The 18,009-nt window shown below is 47.5% G+C and overlaps 1 pseudogene; it reads left to right on the forward strand.

Moving 5' to 3' along the window:
* The first annotated feature begins 9,871 nt into the window (after positions 1–9,871).
* Positions 9,872–9,965, forward strand: LOC144130735 (U2 spliceosomal RNA; annotated as a pseudogene).
* The last annotated feature ends 8,044 nt before the right edge of the window (positions 9,966–18,009 follow it).

Raw genomic sequence — 18,009 nt, forward strand, 5'->3', positions numbered from 1 at the left:
TTGTTACGCTTACAGAATGTTGCAGTGACGTTTAATTCGAGGAATTTTCTCTTTGCCGGGTTTTTTTGGGGAGTGAAAATTGATGTAAAGAGAACTGTTATGCTGTTCAAGAGAACTTTAATAGCTGAAGTCCTTTCACCTTTTCTAAATTGGGGGATAAATTTCAAGCTTCGGCAAGATAAACGGCCTACAAATGAATTTTTCAGCGTATTTCAGGGAACTTTTGCTACGGCAAGAAACATCAATCAATGCACAGCCGTTCTCTGGTTCAGTGTTAAGATGGTCATGTGCTTAGGTGGTAACTTTGGTTGCCCCCTTACTCTTTGAACTGGCCATGGTTGGACGTATTCAATTGTCCTCTAGCTGAGTTTCTGGAGTTTTCTTTGAGATCAAGTCACGTGTCGCCAAGACCTGCTTGGCCCCTGAACGTTAATAATAATTAATAATTGGTTTTTAGGGAAAGAAATTGGCGCAGTATCTGTCTCATATATCGTTGGACACCTGAACCGCGCCGTAAGGGAAGGGATAAAGGAGGGAGTGAACGTTACCGCTTTTTATTTTTTGGAAATTTGAGGAGGTCAAGCTTGATTGCTTTGCTCACTGCAGAGCATTTCTTCATTTGGGATATTTGTCCTTTTCACTGCAGATGCTTTTCTTTTTGCGGTATTTCTGACGCTTTATGAGCTTCTTTGGACCTTTCTGCTCATACCAGCATAGAGTGTGTTCCTGTTACTACAACGAAAATTTTTACTCACGATGCAAAGCCATTTCTAACGAGTCTAACGCGACCCCGTGAACAACCTCTAGAGGTAGGACAAAAATTACTGACAGATGGTGAGATTTGGAGTCCGTTGCAGGGCGACAGCCGTCTACAAAACCAATAAGGCCGACCGCGGCGGCTTCGTTTTTATGGAGGAAAAACGCTAAGGCGCCCGTGTGCTGTGCGATGTCAGTGCACGTTAAAGATCCCCAGGTGGTAGAAATTATTCCGGAGCCCTCCACTACGGCACCTCTTTCTTCCTTTCTTCTTTCACTCCCTCCCTTATCCCTTCCCATACGGCGCGGTTCTGGTGTCCAACGAAATATGAGACAGATACTGCGCCATTTTCTTTCCCCTAAAACCAATTATTATTAAAAGAGAAAGTCACTCGACATTAAATCTGAATGGACACAGTATGCCCACTAAGCAAAACGATGAAAGCTGTTATATAATTGGTTTTGGGGGAAAGGAAATGGCGCAGTATCTGTCTCATATATCGTTGGACACCTGAACCGCGCCGTAAGGGAAGGGATAAAGGAGGGAGTGAAAGAAGAAAGGAAGAAGAGGTGCCGTAGTGGAGGGCTCCGGAATAATTTCGACCACCTGGGGATCTTTAACGTGCACTGAAATCGCACAGCACACGGGCGCCTTCGCGTTTTTCCTCCATAAAAACGCAGCCGCCGCGGTCGGGTTCGAGCCCGGATGAAAGCTGTTTGGTGAATTACCTTTATGATCTTTTGTAGTCATGGCTGCAAGCTGACACAAAAGTAATGGCAAGTGACATTTTTCGGAGACATCTAAAACCGGCACCCACTGTGAAAGGAAGGGTTCAGAACAACATCTTGAGCAAACACTGAAGGTAGTTTCGCGTGAACGGCCTAAAATGTGATGATACTGGAGTTTTGTATGGCATGCACTCCATATAAGCGGCTGTGAGATTATCTCATAAGCTTAGTTTGCGTTCGGTTTGTTTTTTGGTGGTTTTCATTTCATTTATTACCCTAGATGCCCAAGAGGACATTATATAAGGGGGAGGCATGATCGAAAATCATCGAAGCATTACACTTTGTGATAACAAATTGACAATATCAGCAGGTAAAGGAAAAGTAAAAATACAGTAGGTGCTGTGTACAAGAGTAGCATGTACAGCGGTAGCATTTACGTATACAAAGGTAACATATGCATGACTCAGAGTAGAAGCAAGAAAAAACTGCAATAAAGCAAAAGAGGTAAAAGAGCTCTTATTCGGGTTGGGAATTCTGCCTAATTTGTTTGTCGAGTGACCAAACTGTCTCCAAATTCTTCGGTTCTCGTTATGCAAACAATATGCTTAGGTAGGACATTCCATTCACTAGTAACATTCACGTCCGAAAGCGACCCAGACTAAGGGATACCGTGGTAGAGGGCTGTGGTTAATTCCGACCACCCGTTCTTTAACGAGCACTGACATCGCACAGTATACGGGCCTCTCGAATTTCGCCAATACCGAAATGCTACCGCCGCGCTTCGATACCATGCTAGAACCAAACAAGGCATAAGGCATGCAATGTACGCGGATGATATCACTGTGTGGCTCACGGAAGACTCACTCAGCGATAAGGAAGCGAAACTGGAGGCTGCCGCAACGTGCGTAGAAAAATATGTTATAGACAGGGGCTTAGCTTGCTCGGCAGAAAAATCAGAACTACTAAGGGTCTGGCGAGGTAAACTCAACCGATCAGTACCGGAAACAGAAGAACTAACACTAAATGTTTATCTAGAAGGCCACTCATACCGGAAAGAACAACCATCAAAATATTAGGGATGTGGATTCAATCCAACCGTAGGTGCATGCAGGCGCTCAGATTAATACAGAACTCGGCGACACAGGTCGCCCGCATGATGACCAGGGTCTCTATGAAAACACACGGCATGCGGGAGAGTGACACGCTTAAGCTCGGAAAGGGCCTTGTGGTTAGCCTAATTACATACAGCATACCGTACTACATCTTCAACAAAGCAGAAAGAAAGCTAGCGGACACGATACTTAGGAGAGCATACAAAACAGCGCTACACCTACCACAAGCAACCTCGACAGAGAAGTTAATGGCTCTAGGTTTGCATAGCACTTTTGAGGAGCTAAGGGAGGCTCAACTCGTAGCACAGCTCAAGAAGCTAAAAAAGACAAAACAGAAACAGAGCTGCTCAAAAGGTGCTGCTACGAGGGTGCACTGGCAGTGATAAAAAGATGAAAACGAATACCCGATGAACTGCGGGAAACAATTAGAGTAGCACCAATTCCCCAAAATATTAATCCGAACCTGCACAAAGGGCGACGGGAGGCTAGGGCACAGTATGTGCAACAGAACCTAGACAACAAAGAAAACATTACGTACACGGATGCGGCTGCATACGGAAGAACTAGACAGCACAACAGAAATAGGGCTTTTGCAACGGCAATTAATCATGAGCTCAAAGAAATAGCCAGTGCAACTATCAGGGATGGCATGATTGAGGACGCCGAGGAGGCTGCCATAACCCTAGCGGCGGCAGAGGGCTACCGTGCTCAAAGGTTTCTAATAATTCTAACAGACTCGCAAACAGCATGCAGAAACTAGATGAATGGCAAAATAAGGGGGGGCAGCGCTCCACATCCTAAAGACAGCCAAATTACTGCGGAAAGAAAAACAGTTGCAACAAATAATAATGTGGGTACCGGAACACACAGGCATCGCGGGGAATGCCGAGGTGGATAGGAGAGCTCGAGAGATTAGAAGCCGCGCCTCCAACCAAACCAACCTCGAGCAGCCTGACGCGGAACCAGTGCCCTTAGGATAATCAGAAATTCTGAATTACTATCCAACAATGCCATAGTGTCCCGCTATCCAGTGGAAGACGATGTCATGACCCTCTTCCTGCGCCTGATGTTGGAGAAGGAGGAGGAGGAAAGGCAGGCAGGTTAACAAGACGAATAGCCGGCTTGCTACCCTGCACGGGGGGAAAGAAGTGAGGGGAGAAAATTACTAAGGAGAAAAGGCAGTTGTAGGAAATTAAAGTCACTATATAAAGTCACAGCGTTCAGTACACTTACAGCCTATCGTGCAGGCCACAAGTCTTCAAACAGCGCAGCAGTGCCTTGGACGCCTTCACCGCCGACGACCACCGCGGCCAGTGGCCGAGAATCTTCGTTTCTGTCAGTGGGCGCAGGTCGAGATGCTGCAGTACACGGCAGAGAGACTGTCTTTCGGCGTTGTAGGCAGAGCATTCACAAAGAATGTGGGCTATTGTCTCATCACCCCCGCAGATGGCGCATGCAGAGCTGTCAGCCATACCTATTAAGAAGGAATAGTGTTTGGTTAAGCCTACACCAAGCCACAGGCGACACAACAAAGTTGCTTCACGTCGTGTTAGGCCGGATGGAAGCCGAAGCTTCAGATCTCGGTCTAAGGTTTTTAAACGCGAATGCGAGAATTGGCCTGAATTCCACGCGGCAAGCGTGATGTCCCGCGATAGTGGTCTAAGCCTATCCGCTGCGTCGACAGGTGTTGGAGATGTCTTAATTCAGCTACGAGTTGATCGTGCTCGCCATGGCGTAAAGCAGAATTAAGATACTGTAGGGCTGCTTTTGAGTCGCATAACAAAGCCCATTTGTGGGGTGTTTGTGCACCGATGTTTGTGCACCGTTGTTGGATGTTTGTGCACAGCCGCGCGAAGAGCGGCCAATTCTGACCCGGTGGAGGTTGTCCGATGCGAAGTTTGCTGGATAATACTGGTCTGTCTCGTAGGAATGACCACGGCGTAGGTTTAACTTGTACATGAGACTGAACGATCTGTATACACATGAGTGCGGTCGCTATATGCGTCGTGTAGTAGGTAGAGTGTCAACTGTTGAATGGCCGGTGTCGATAAGTTTGATTTTTTCGTTACGCCCGGAATTTCAAGGCGCAGGCATGGCTCCCGCAGACACCACAGCGCAATTGAAGGCTGTGCTTTCGGGGTGAACTGTGATATGATGGACGACTGGTGCGCTGCTATAGCTTTTGAAACCGCTGTGTGTGGTCTTTGATCCGCCACTGACACAAGGTGGTGCTGTGGAATCCTCGTTAGATGACGTATGTGGATCCGCAGGGTGTCGAGGGTTATATGTGTCGAGAGTGGGTAGTCCTGGGCGATTGCAATGGTAGAAACTGTTTATGCGCTGCGAGGGAGACCCAGGCATGTGCGAAGTGCCTGACGTTGTATAGTTTGGAGGGCACGCAAATTCGTCTTGCATGTGCTTGAAAGAACTGGTGTACTATAGCGCAAAAATCCCAAAAAGAGTGCTCTGTAGAGTTGCAGCATTGATAGAATCGATAAGCCCCATGATTTGCCATCAAGAAATCTGAGCAGGTGTGTGATAGAAATTAGCTTTTTCATTACAATGCTGCAATGCGGGCTCCATGATAAGTTCCGATCTATAAAAATTCATAAAAAACGATGGGATGCATGATAGGCAATGACATGGCCGTCAGTAGTTATCGGATAACGAGCCATACTTTTGCGCATAAATGCCACTCTAGTGCGCTTCTCGGCTGACACGCTCAGACCTTGCTCTCGGAGAGAGGAGAAAGTTATGGTTGCTGCCCTCTGAAGTCTTGCTCGCACCTGGAGACGCGTCACAGAGGATGCCAAGATGCAGATGTCATCGACATACATAGAGATATGACCGGTATTAGGTAGGTGACGCAGCTACTATAGCTATTATAAGTGACTATAGCTATTATAAGTGACGCAGCTGACGCTGCAGCTCAAGCGGGTCACGGCCGTGCCAACATTGTCCAAATATCGTTGACAAGAGCCGACGCAGCAAGACATCTGTGAATTCATGGCCGAAGAGAGCTTCTAGCGTCATGGTCTTCCACTGGCAACTCTACATGCCGTCTGCACCACCCAGACCCCTTACTTCAACTCAGTCCTCTGTCCGGCCACTCCCGCTGCGATGCTACGCTGTTGTGTCGCCTGTGGCTGGGAGTCGCGTTCACAAATGCCTACTTCCACTTAATCGCAATGGCAGACTCTCCTGCGTGTGAGATCTGTGGGTGCGATGAAACTATAGAACACTTCCTTTGTAACTGCCCTCGGTTTCAGCGTGAGCGTGCACTCCTGGCCGCAACACTCCGCCGTTGAGATCATCGGCCCCTTACTGAAGCCAAGACTCTGGGTCCTTGGAGTGAGCCTTCATCTCAGAGGGCAGCTTTGAAGGCCCTTTTAAAGTTCTTGAAGGACTCAGGACTGAGAGCAAGGTTGTGAACTATCAGTGTGTGTCCAGTGTACCCTGCAAGTAAGAGCCAACGGACATGGGGAAAAGTGTTCTTCTCCTATTGTTCCCTCCCCTTCATACCTCTCCCTCCGTTCCCCTTCCCACGTATAGGGTAGCATACCGGGCGCTGCCTAGTTAACCTCCGTGTCTTTCCGTTTGTCTTTCTCTCTCTCTCTCTCTCTGAATTACTATAAGAGGGTCAGGATTAGATATCCTCTATCTCACAAAAATCTCCACCAGCAGGAAGCGGTCTATTGGAGACAGCTTCAAACGGTAACGTTCGCGAATCTAAACATGCTAAGTAATTTCCATCCAGGGCTATATAGCCGCAAATGCCCTTGGTGCGAGCACAAAGCAACGTTGATTCATACAACGAGGTGTAAAAAGAAAATAAATGCGGCTGCAATAAACAAAATCCTGAGTGCGCCGCAGTGGGAGAGGATGAGTTCCAGCATGGAGACAGCGGTCAAGGCAGGACTGGTCCGGAAAGCCTACCTGGCGGCAAGACTCAGTGGGGCCCTGGACTAGGGGCTCCAACCCTGCCACAAGAGCCACAGACCACGTCAAAAGATGTGAAGAATGGCTTGACACCGAGACCCACCCATATGTTTCTATCAATAAAGTTACTACCACCACCACCACCACCACCACCACTGAGCCATCGCGGTGGAATAAGTTTAGTGATCTATGACGCGAAATTAAGAATCTGCTTTCAACTAAGTCAGAATAGTATGCTAGCAAAATACTGAATGAATAGGTAGTTAGCGAAGAGGTAAAACATTAAGATGAAAGTGGCGTGCCTTCTCCGGTTGTAGGTGACCATTTGTGAGCCTTGTAGCTTTGATTATACAAATTTATAAGAGGCCTAGCAAAATTGACACTATTTTTATCTTTTTATTTTTATAAATGTACGAACACATTATATGCACAGGTAACCTGATTTCAATAGAGGTAGGTAGCTCGTTGAGTGTTAATCGCGTACTTTTCTTTGCCAGAGTAAAATGGCAGCGGAAGCATGTGACGTTTACAAAACGATAAGGTCTGTATGTCTTCTTTTATCACTTAGGCGGAAACTACAGCGCGTGGTAGATCGGAATAACATTTCCACAACACCTTTGGAAAGATTCTAAATCTAATTCATACACTGCTTTTAGGCGACTTCACTGCACTTTGAAGCCTTGGGACCACTCGTGGAGAAAACGGCACACACCGGACGCAGCTTAACATTTTACAATTACAAGACGAAAACTGGGTCCTTCTTGATTCTGTGTAAAAGGTTCGTGAAGCAGTAATGGTTATTCTTAAACTGAAACAAGCAAGAAATGAAAACGGAAGTACAGACAATTAGGCATTTCTCGTAAGCTTCCGTAAAACCAGCCCAACAGAAATTGTTGCTAATTACGTAGATAGCTACCAGCTGAGGCCAGCTTTCGCTAGGAACCGTCCCTCAACCGTGAATAACTACCATCATTCCTAACTACCGTCGGCAGCAACAAGATTATCTCCGTTCAGCGATGTTATCCTGTGAGGTATTAGATGGCCACTGCACTTAGCTGTTGCCTGGGGAACCAGTCTTTGCTCAGTGATGAGAAGAGGTTGGGCGATGACATTTTAAGCCAGGCCTAGCATTTATACAGACTGCGCTGAGTCTTTATCAGGTGTGCAGCTTCAAGATAAGGTCTAAGGTCCTCATCCGCGAACAGGAAAGTTTATTGCAAAAATTTGAGGACGCTTAAGCTTCGCCCTAAAGAGTGGAACACGACAGCGTGTTGCAGCACTACCAGAGAGTCCACAGAACGCCATCGCCCGTTCGGCGCGACGCCTTGCCCGTTAGACAAATCCCTCTGCTACGCACGGTGAAACGGACGCGCGGAGCGGCAAACCATGTAGAAGCGCTGCCACGCGCCTTGCCGAAACGCGCAGGACTCAAGCTGCAGTCGTAGTTCACCGGCACAACGTTCTCGAATAGCCCGATGCCACGAACGCCAGCATAGCATCCGCGCCGAACGAACGGGCAGCAAGCCGCAAGCTTCGTGGTGAAAGCGCTTTGAATGCGCGCTGCGTTGTTCGCCGCTCACCGCGTGATTCCTGCATGCCCGCACGGCCCCACTGCGCCCGAACGAGACGAGTGGGAGGCGCTGCGGTCGCGCGCTATCTGTTGGGGCAGTGGCGTACATTGCGAGGAGAAGGAGGAATTTTTCGCTCACGCGGAGGAGGAGGTATTTTTCGCTCACGGCCGACGCCGACGACACCGGCTTTTCTGCGGCACGAGCTCCTTAACGCTGTCGCGTTAATATGGTATACGACATTGAATAGCAAGTTAGAATAAATTCCTGGGTAGCTTGCGCAACGGTCAACTGATATGCATACATGCTGCAAATGCACGCGCGCTTTGACACCCCTCCGCTGCCGCGTTTCGTCAGTGCCGATTGGCATATGGTTAAGCATCTGCCCACAACGTAGGACACATTTGTCACAGAAATTATAGATGCGTCCGAAGGGTCATTTCTCTCCCTAACCCTTAAGAAGAAAGGCTGAAGTGTATTTTAGGCTAGGAAACAGAAGTTAGTCTTGGATGGGGCATTTGGAACATTGTTTGCAGCATTGGAAAAGGCAATGTCATCTCTATGGTGCTGAGTGACAGGAACTGCATATCAGCTGTTACTTCCTTTTGGGCTTGAATTTTTTTTAATTTTTTTAACCAGTGCCCTTACCAACGATGCATATTTTCAAACTCAAGACTATCGATACTTTTATTTAATGCCGGAGCATTCAGTTATTAATGCGCTGTCTTTAAATGACACATGAGCTGTTTAAAACGAAAAAAAAAACTCTTCATTGATCGCATGCCTCAGACAAATGAAGCCACCTGTAGTTCCTTCTTTCTGTTGAAAATCACATTCAAGTGTATACTCTTTAAGATTTTCTAACTAACGTCGCAACAACTAGAAGTTTTTAAATAAGCGCGGATATGGGCAGTGGTCCTGGTTTTTTAATGTTATGCGCTTTTGGCTATCGAGCCTGTGTACGAATATCTTGCAGTAAGCGAAGAAATAAATTATGTCGATTCAGCTTTCAGAAAAACAGAAAGGAATTTACAACGTCACTGAAGGCAATGCATTCAAATTGAATTTTGAGACGAAAAGAAAAAACTTCGAACCGAGTACTCCTGTTCCAGTAGAGGAGTGTGCTTCACGGCCTCTTTTCTTTCTTGCGCACGACATAAATTTAGTCATGAAAGAACAATACCACACCAGCTACTGCGAATGCTTTTCGCATTCAGTGCAGCGAAACCAGAAGAACGATTGGTAAACAGGAACCTCATGTGCTGTGTTCTCTTTTACTCCTGAATGGAGGGCAGCTTGTGGCTCCCTTGCGTCTAAAACCCAAATCCTTGAGCCCTTGCAGTCAAAGATACATACCTGAGACGTCACGGAACTCGACCGTCAGGAGATTCGAAGGAAAGACTTCCGGCAACTCCTTTCTTAATTTTTTTTACTTTGAACGTTCTTATCTGTATACTCCCAGGATTGGATGTCTCGACGGCTCAAAGTTGCAACAAGCGAAACAGATGAGACAGATACTGCGCCATTTCCTTTTCCCCAAAACCAAAACCAAAACCAAACCGAAGAAAGCCCGCGTTCTCGTCTCTCTCCATGTGTTTCAGAAAGTTGCCACAGAAAGGAAAGTGAAAAAGCACTTAACATGAGGGAAGCCAGAAGGGCGGGGAATTTAAATATAAAAACTTCATAAAAAAAGGTAGCCATTGCGGTGGTACTCCGCCTGATGCCTGATACCTGATTTCATAACTGCAGTGGGTCCTTGGACCTAAGATATTAAACTTATTTTTGGAATATGGCGGAGTGCTTGACTTGAAGCACTCTGGCACGGGTCGGCCCGGTATTGCACTGCCTCCGGGATCGGCCCGGGGCGTATTAGCGCTGCGCGTCTTTTCTTTCCCTCTTTGCTTTCCTATCCTTTACCTCTCCTATTTTCTGCACGCGGCAGCGAGCATGGCTCGGCTTGAGCCAGTAGGCAGGCCCGTGCACTCTCTTTTTCCTTCTTCTTCTCAGTAACATCAGTCGGTCAGTAGCCTTCCGTGAGGGCAAAGACCCTGAATCCCCGAGCAAATCCCGAGAGGGTCGCAGCTCGAGTACACACCTCGCCGACTTCGCATCGGCAGGAGACCGGACGACAACAGAATACGGAACAGCGAGTGAGAGCAGGTTGGTGAGGAAAGGTCAACAGGGGAGAAATAAAGCACGTGCGCGTCAGTTCAAGCTGCATTTAAACGCGTGGTAAGGCTTTTCTGGTTCGCGAAATCCCTAGGGGACTCACGAGTGACCACTAGATCGAACGACCTATCGATTCTCTTCAAAAAGCAGATTTTTACTCTAACCGCCATACAGGCGATGCCATGCTGCGCAAGTGTTCTTATCAACGCGACAGCGTTAAGGTGCTCGTGTCGCAGAAAAGCCGGCGTCGTCGGCGTCGGCGGCGTTGGCCTTGAGTGAGAAATGGCGCATCTCGGTGGACACCTGAACCCCGCTGTAAAGGAAGGAATTTTCCTTCCCTTGCGGCGCGTTACGGGTGTCCAGCGAGAATTGTGAGACAGGCATCGTTTTCTTTCCTTAAAACCAATTTTCATTTCATTTTCCTTCCCTTACGGTCCGGTTCGGGTGTCCACCGACATATGTGAGACAGGCGTCTTTTCCTTAAATTGTCCAACGGGCCACGCGTCGCGCCGAAAGGACGATGCGTTCCGTGCACTCGATGGAAACGCTGCAACACGCTGTCGTGTCTCACACTTAAGGACTACCGATGAATTCTTATCACGGGGACAACCGGCCATGCCGACATTTGTATCACTTGTATATTAAGTAATAATAATAATTGGTTTTTGGGGAAAGGGAATGGCGCAGTATCTGTCTCATATATCGTTGGACACCCGAACCGCGCCGTAAGGGAAGGAATAAAGGAGGGAGTTAAAGAAGAAAGGAAGAAGGAGGTGCCGTAGTGGAGGGCTCCGGAATAATTTCGACCACCTGGGGATCTTTAACGTGCACTGACATCGCACAGCACACGGGCGCCTTAGCGTTTTCCCTCCATAAAAACGCAGCCGCCGCAGTCGGGTTCGAACCCGGGAATAATAATAATAATTGGTTTTGGAGGGAAAGGAAATGGCGCAGTATCTGTCTCATATATCGTTGGACACCTGAACCGCGCCGTAAGGGACGAGATAAAGGAGGGAGCGAAAGAAGAAAGAGGTGCCTTAGTGGAGGGCTCCGGAATAATTTCGATCACCTGGGGATCTTTAACGTGCACTGACATCGCACAGCACACGGGCGCCTTAGCGTTTTTCCTCCATAAAAACGCAGCCGCCGCGGTCGGGTTCGAACCCGAGAACTCCGGATCAGTAGTCGAGCGCCCTAACCACTGAGCCACCGCGGCGGGGTGAACCCGGGAACTCCGGATCAGTAGTCGAGCGCCCTAACCACTGAGCCACCGCGGCGGGTTTGTATATTAAGCACAATTTTAATTCTGTGCTAAAAGATGACTATTTAACGAGCTGAGCACACACTAGGCCTACACAACAGGGTGGCTGTCCGATTTTCAACGTGTGCCAGTACATTGTGCCATTCTGCGTGAAGAACGAGGTCAGATGCATAGCGAATTAATCCCCTGAAGTGCCAAGGCGCGAGACCTTCTTGCCGCTTTGCAAAACACTGGCAGCTATTAGCGAGGCTCAGAAGGGGTCTTTAGTATAGAGGCGCTACTCTCTACCTAGACAAGGATTTCCCAAGCATAACGAAGACTGGCGTTTCACTCGCGATTCAGCGTTCAGTTTCCCTTCAGAAACAAGTCCTGACAGCTGCCTAATCTAGCTACCGCAAGGCTGCAGAAATATATCAATTCCATCTTCTCAGCAGTTATAGCGTCGCGATAAGAAGCCTGCTGTTCGCTCTGTATAAACAACCCACGGCACCTGTGTTTTCCTTTGTTGCATTGTTTCCGACTTCGCAGGATTCCTTCTCGACCACTGCGTTCGTAAGAGAAGTGTTGATTACCGCCTACGCCACAAACAAGTTAGTATAGAAAAGAAAGCCAAAAAACATTTATACGGATAGAAAAGATTGCTCGCCATAGATTACGGAAGGAAAAGGTCAACGGTGCTACCGCGATGAGAGAGGCTAACGACCGAACCAATCGGCCGCCTGCAGCTGACACCGTTGCTCCTTTGTGCACTACCACGCACACATCCATACAAACTTTCGCAGAGCAGCACACAAAGAAAACCGATTGATCTGGATTAATCGTTTCAGGCCGCGGCGATAAAGGCTCCCCCGACGCGAACGTGTAGTTGGCTGGCTTCCGTCGCTAGCGCAGTAGTGGCTGCCCGGAACAGAGCCAGAGAAGGGATAAAACGTGATCGAGCTAAGACAAAAAAAGGAAGTCAGGCAGTGGCGACATCCTCCGTGCTACTATTTTGGCAGCTCACGCTCATCGGGCATTAGCTTGGCTGTCCTTCAGGCCCACGCAGTCGGGGAACCTGCGCACATATCACCACTTGTGTGCAGGCATGGTTGGCATCGGTAGCACAGCCTCTGAGTCCTTCTAACATTGTGTAGCCCTGAGAGTTATATGCTGGAGCGTATATGATTTAAGTTAGCCTGAAAAAAAAAGTCATGAAGTTCTCGAGGCATTTCGCCTTTCAGTACAGGATTTTTTTTTACTAATAATATGAAGTAAATAACATTAAGTATACTAAAACACCTCACTGAGGAAGACAGCCGGCCGTTAAATCGCTGTGCACGTCACAATGATGTAAAGAGGGCAAACCATGTGTCTAGAACAACAGAACTGTCTGTACCGCAGCTCCCAAAGTTGCTGCGTCCAGGAAGACAATAAATGATGATGAAATTCCATGAATTTAACTACAAATGCTTACACCCAGACTATCTTTAATTAAATGTTACGTCTAGATAGCGCGTGCTCAGCCCAATATACGCCGAAAACGGGTTCTTGACAAGCATTTTGCAGTCTGTATTGGGCCCGTGATTTTAAACCTAATGGTCAGAACGCAGTACGCATAGCTACTGTGCCTGCATGCTTGAGTGCACGTTTGTGCGGGCACTGGAACCCCTATAACCTTATCCCTAACCTAAACGTAGCACCATCTTCGCTATTCCTCCTGTGCTGCCCCTCACTATATCCCCTTTCGACCACGGCACCCGCTACACGATGCTTAACTAGCCGACATACTCCGAAGCGATTGCCCTGAAATTGCTTTCTGGGAAAGGAAATGGCAAAGTATCTATCTCACATATCGGTGGACACCTGAACCGCTCCTTAGTGGATCATTGGTTGGGCTGAAGGTCGTCGAAGGTCGTTGTGCGGCCTACCCGTAGACAGAAAGAAAAACTTTATTAATGCAAGTGAGTTTTAGATCCTGCTGGGTCCCTGTGCCACTGCGCAGTCCCACACTGCATGATATTGATAATTCGTAACATGACGTCGGCAGCCCGATTCGCTGCAGCAAGCGGCGATTTCGCGTCTGCAGACGTGAGCCGGACCTCCCAGTCCTCTCAGTACCCGAAGATTGCTTTAGCTCGCGTAGTGAAGCTTTTCGCTTCAAAATATCTTCACCCTTTAGTACAACGGCACTCTCGTCGTCCAGGTTGTCCGATGAGAGTCAAACCGCCCAATTTGGAGGGAAAGGATGAAGGACATGCGATGACTGAGTAGGCACTATACACCGAGAAATGACAGCGTTCAAGGTTGGAGTAAGGGCAGGTGCCGCTGAGGGATGAGACAATGGAACGAATACGATAGGTAAGTATGCGGAACTAAGTCGAGGTGTGTTTAAATCTGCTTGGATTAGTAGGCTCGTTATGGGTAAAATACGGATTAATAAATTTAGAAAATTGCTTTAATAAAAGCAAATGGCACAGTAATGGTCACTTCTCCGTGTATACCTGAAGCACACCGTGAGGGAAGAGAAGACACTAGTAGTGACCAAAGAGATAAAGAATGATGAAAGGAAAGGCAGAGAAGTGAACTAGGCGACGCCCAGTAGGCTACCGTATACGTGAAATGGAAAACAAAGGGAGAGATAGAAAGGGAGAGAGGAAGGTAGGTGACTTTTTCGTGTGTCCGTACTTCGTAACTAACAGGGTACGCTGGGCACACTCCGAAAGTTTACAGCCTTGAACGCAGTCCTAAGTATTTCAAGAATTTTACATGCGCCTTCACAGCTGTCTTCTGCGATTAGGGTTCAGTCGAAGGACCCAGAATCTTGGCCTCTGTAAGGGGACTAGAACCTAAGTGGGCGGAGCATTGCGACCAGGAGGACACGCGCACGCTCAAACCGAGGGCAGTCACAAAGTAAGTGCTTAATTATCTCTTCGCACCCGTAGTTCTCACATGCAGGAGTATCTGACATAGCGACTAGGTAGGAGTAGGCATTTCTAAACGCCACTCCCCGCCACAGGCGACACAACAGCGTAGCATCGCAGCGGGAGAGGCCGGGTGCTGGATTGAGTGGAAGTGAATGTTCTAGGCGGTGTAAACGGCATTCCAAGTTTCCATGCGTGTACCATGACGCCAAAGCCTTGTTTCGTCCAAGCACTCACAGATGTCTTACAGCGTCGGCTCTTGTCACTGGTATCTAGACAATGTTGGCACTGCCGTGGGCAGTTCAAGCTGCAGTATCAGCTTCGACGTTTCCAACAATGCCACTGTGTTCTGGTACCCACTAGAAGATGACGTCCGGACCCTCTACAAGTTCCTGGTGTAGTAGATGTCTTATATACACTACGAGTTGCTCGTGGTCACCATGGGAGAAGCCATAATTCAGACATTGTAGGGCATGTTTTGAATCCCAGAATACAGCCCACTTATATGCTATTTGTGCACTGAATACTGCACAGCCCCAAGAAGAGTGGCCAATTGTGACCCGATGGACGTTATTCGATGCGAAATTCGTTGGTTGATACTGGCTTGTCTGGCAGGAAAGACCACGCGCAAGCTTAACTAGTAGTTGAGACCAAGCCATCTGTGTATACATGAGTGCGGTCACTATACTCCGCGTGCAGCAGGGAGAGTGTCAACTGTTAAAGGGCCGGTATCGATAGGGCCGATTTCGACGATATCCCCGGAATTGTAAGGCGCACACATGGTTCCCCCACACACCTCAGCGCAGAGGACGGCCGCGCCGCCGGGGTGAACTGTAATGGGATGTAGAACGCAGCGTGTGGTCTCCGTACCGGTACTGACATAAGGTGATGCTGGCGAGTCCTTGTGATGACGTATGTGAATCCGCAGTGTTTTAAGAGCTATATACGTCAACAGTTGGTAGTCCTTGGCGATAGGAATGGTGAGGCGCCGCTGGGGCATGAGGCAATTGAACGAAGTCGATAGGTAAGTATGCGGACGTACAGCTTGGATTCTAAGCAAATATTTATTGCATGTGTTCGAAAGCACGGGTGCACTGCATTGCCTTTCATTTCATTTCTTCATTCTGCCTGCTATCCTTCATTTCCGCTGCCTCAGCTCAGGTGTTTCAGTATCGATGGCAGATACCGGGATTAGCAAAAATCTTTTCCTTCCTTTTTATTAATATTATAATGAAGCCACTTACTACTACTACTGCATCGCAAAAATCCAAAGAACCATTGCTCTTTACAGCTGCAGCATCGACTGAACCGACGAGCCTCATGATTTTCCGCCCAGAAATCTGAGTAGGTGAGAGTTAGAGATTAGCTTTAAAAAAACGGTGCAATGCCAACTTCATTATAGATTCTGGTTTATGGTTGGTAATCCCTGAAAAACGATGAGTAGTACGATAGGATATGGTATGGCCATTGATAGTTACCGGATGTGGTGTCCTACATTTGCGCGTAAATGCCATTCTCAGAGATAGGAGGAAGTTACGGTGGCTGCCCGTGAAGTCTTGCTCGTGCCTGGGCGTCTCACAGAGGAGGCCCAAATGCAGATATCGTCGGCAAACATAAAGATGTGTGCGGATTAGGTAGGCTGTCTGGAAGTACTATAAGTGTAGATTAAGTAAAGTAAGGCTGAGAACACCAACATCACCCTGGAGCACCCCCGATAGGTTTAATGCACTGGTGTCGGGCCATCTTCACACGTGATAAAAAATGACCTGTTAGATAGCTTTCTATCTGCTGAGCCTCCGACCACCGATTTCAACTGCCTCTAGCGCATGAAGCAGGGCTTCATGTGTGACGTTATCGTAAGCACTTTTGACATCAAGAAAGTGAGCAACGCCCATGCGCATCTTTCGTTTCTGGTGCTGAACTGTGGACATAATATCAATGATATTGTCTATCGTAGAGTTTCTTACTTGTCACTAGAAAGAAAGCTGGCGGCTCTGCCATGGACACACAAGGCATGCCGGGAAGACAGCATTTCGGATTGACATTTGGTGGCTTGCTGACTGTGCTACGGATTGCATTATTTCGGTTCTTTAGTTTCGTTCATACTGCAGTTTTTACTGATGTTTTGCGCGCTTTGTGGATGCGTAGTGCAGCTACGCACGCAGTTCATTTGAGATCCGGGGCATCTAAAGGCGCTTTGCTCGAGAAAGAGAAATAACTTTTATTCGCACTCGTCAAAAATGACGGGTAAGAAGACTGTAGTGAGCTGAGCACAGCTGCTGATGCCCGCTAGGTCTAAAGTCCGTTTGCCTTCTGGCTGGAAGCCATTTACACAGCAAGCTGGGTTTGCACATCGGGAACCGGTGCTACCTGTGCATTGAAATGTGAAAGAAGGGAAGAAAGTTTTTTTGTGAAGTAAGAACACAGCAGATTGCTACTGTGACCACTCTGCACATTTCTCTGCACAAAACAAAAAAAATGGTTCTGTGCTAAGGTCAGATGTAATGCATCTTCGGCTATGCCGAGCAGGGGCCTCCCCTAGTGTTAGCCAGTTCATCGTTTTGTTGTTTAACTTGTTTGCCGTTTTAAATTGTCTCTTGTGCATCAACTTGCTGGTAAAGTAAATTCTTGCACATAAAATAGTGAACTCATACTCCCCTTAATACCTGCATCCTGATTCGTCGTAAGACCGTCTCTGACGGGGCACCCCTAATGCGAAGAAAGCCTTCGGTCATCAAATCAAGCAACCGTCTCGGGCGTTGGGCACCTCTGGTGCGAAGACGATAACGAACCTAGCAAGGCCTGCAAAGAGACCCTTACAACATTATTACATGTATTGTCATAATGAAATAAAGAATTTTTTCACCGATTTAGTTTGCCAACCCTTTGTGCAGCTGCTATATTTGTATGCACTTACAATTTTTATTGACCGTGAAAACACACAACTTATACGTCCTGATAATTTGTCGAGGCTTTCTTCGCCCATAACTTTATTTTTATGCAATTTCTGCAAAGTCGAGTGCTCCATCGTTTACAGCTATCAATTTTGACTATGGAGGTGCCTAGGCACTAAGCTAAAGAGCTCATGCAGAAAGCTGGAAGACATCCTGAAGCATGTATGTGAAATATATAGCACACAAACAGGGGTAAAATACAAATAGTGTCTGCACACGCAACATTCTAGAGTGGCTCAGATATCGAAATGGTCCCTTCACTGCAAGTATTGCATGTGCATCTGTAGTCTGTGCAAATGCTCCTGATGCAAAATTCACATGACACATTTACAGTCGTGCCCCGATAATAAGACCCCCATTAATATGGACAACTCGAATTATAGACCGTTTTTCTGGGGACCAAAATTTTCACTGTGTTTACGCCTCAAGAATACGGAAACTAGCTATCTGGACAATGGACAGAGTGAAAATGCACAGAGCCCATTGTGGCCAGCGTATTTTTGTCCTGTTAATATGGACAGCGATGAGAACAAAATTCCGAGTGTCTCTACTAGATGTTTCACCCCTTAAAATTTGAGTGCACAACCCAACTAAAGGCAGGCGAATGTGCAAATGCCTGAG

This window comes from Amblyomma americanum, chromosome 4 (genome assembly GCF_052857255.1).
Source record: "Amblyomma americanum isolate KBUSLIRL-KWMA chromosome 4, ASM5285725v1, whole genome shotgun sequence".
Lineage (NCBI taxonomy): Eukaryota > Metazoa > Arthropoda > Arachnida > Ixodida > Ixodidae > Amblyomma > Amblyomma americanum.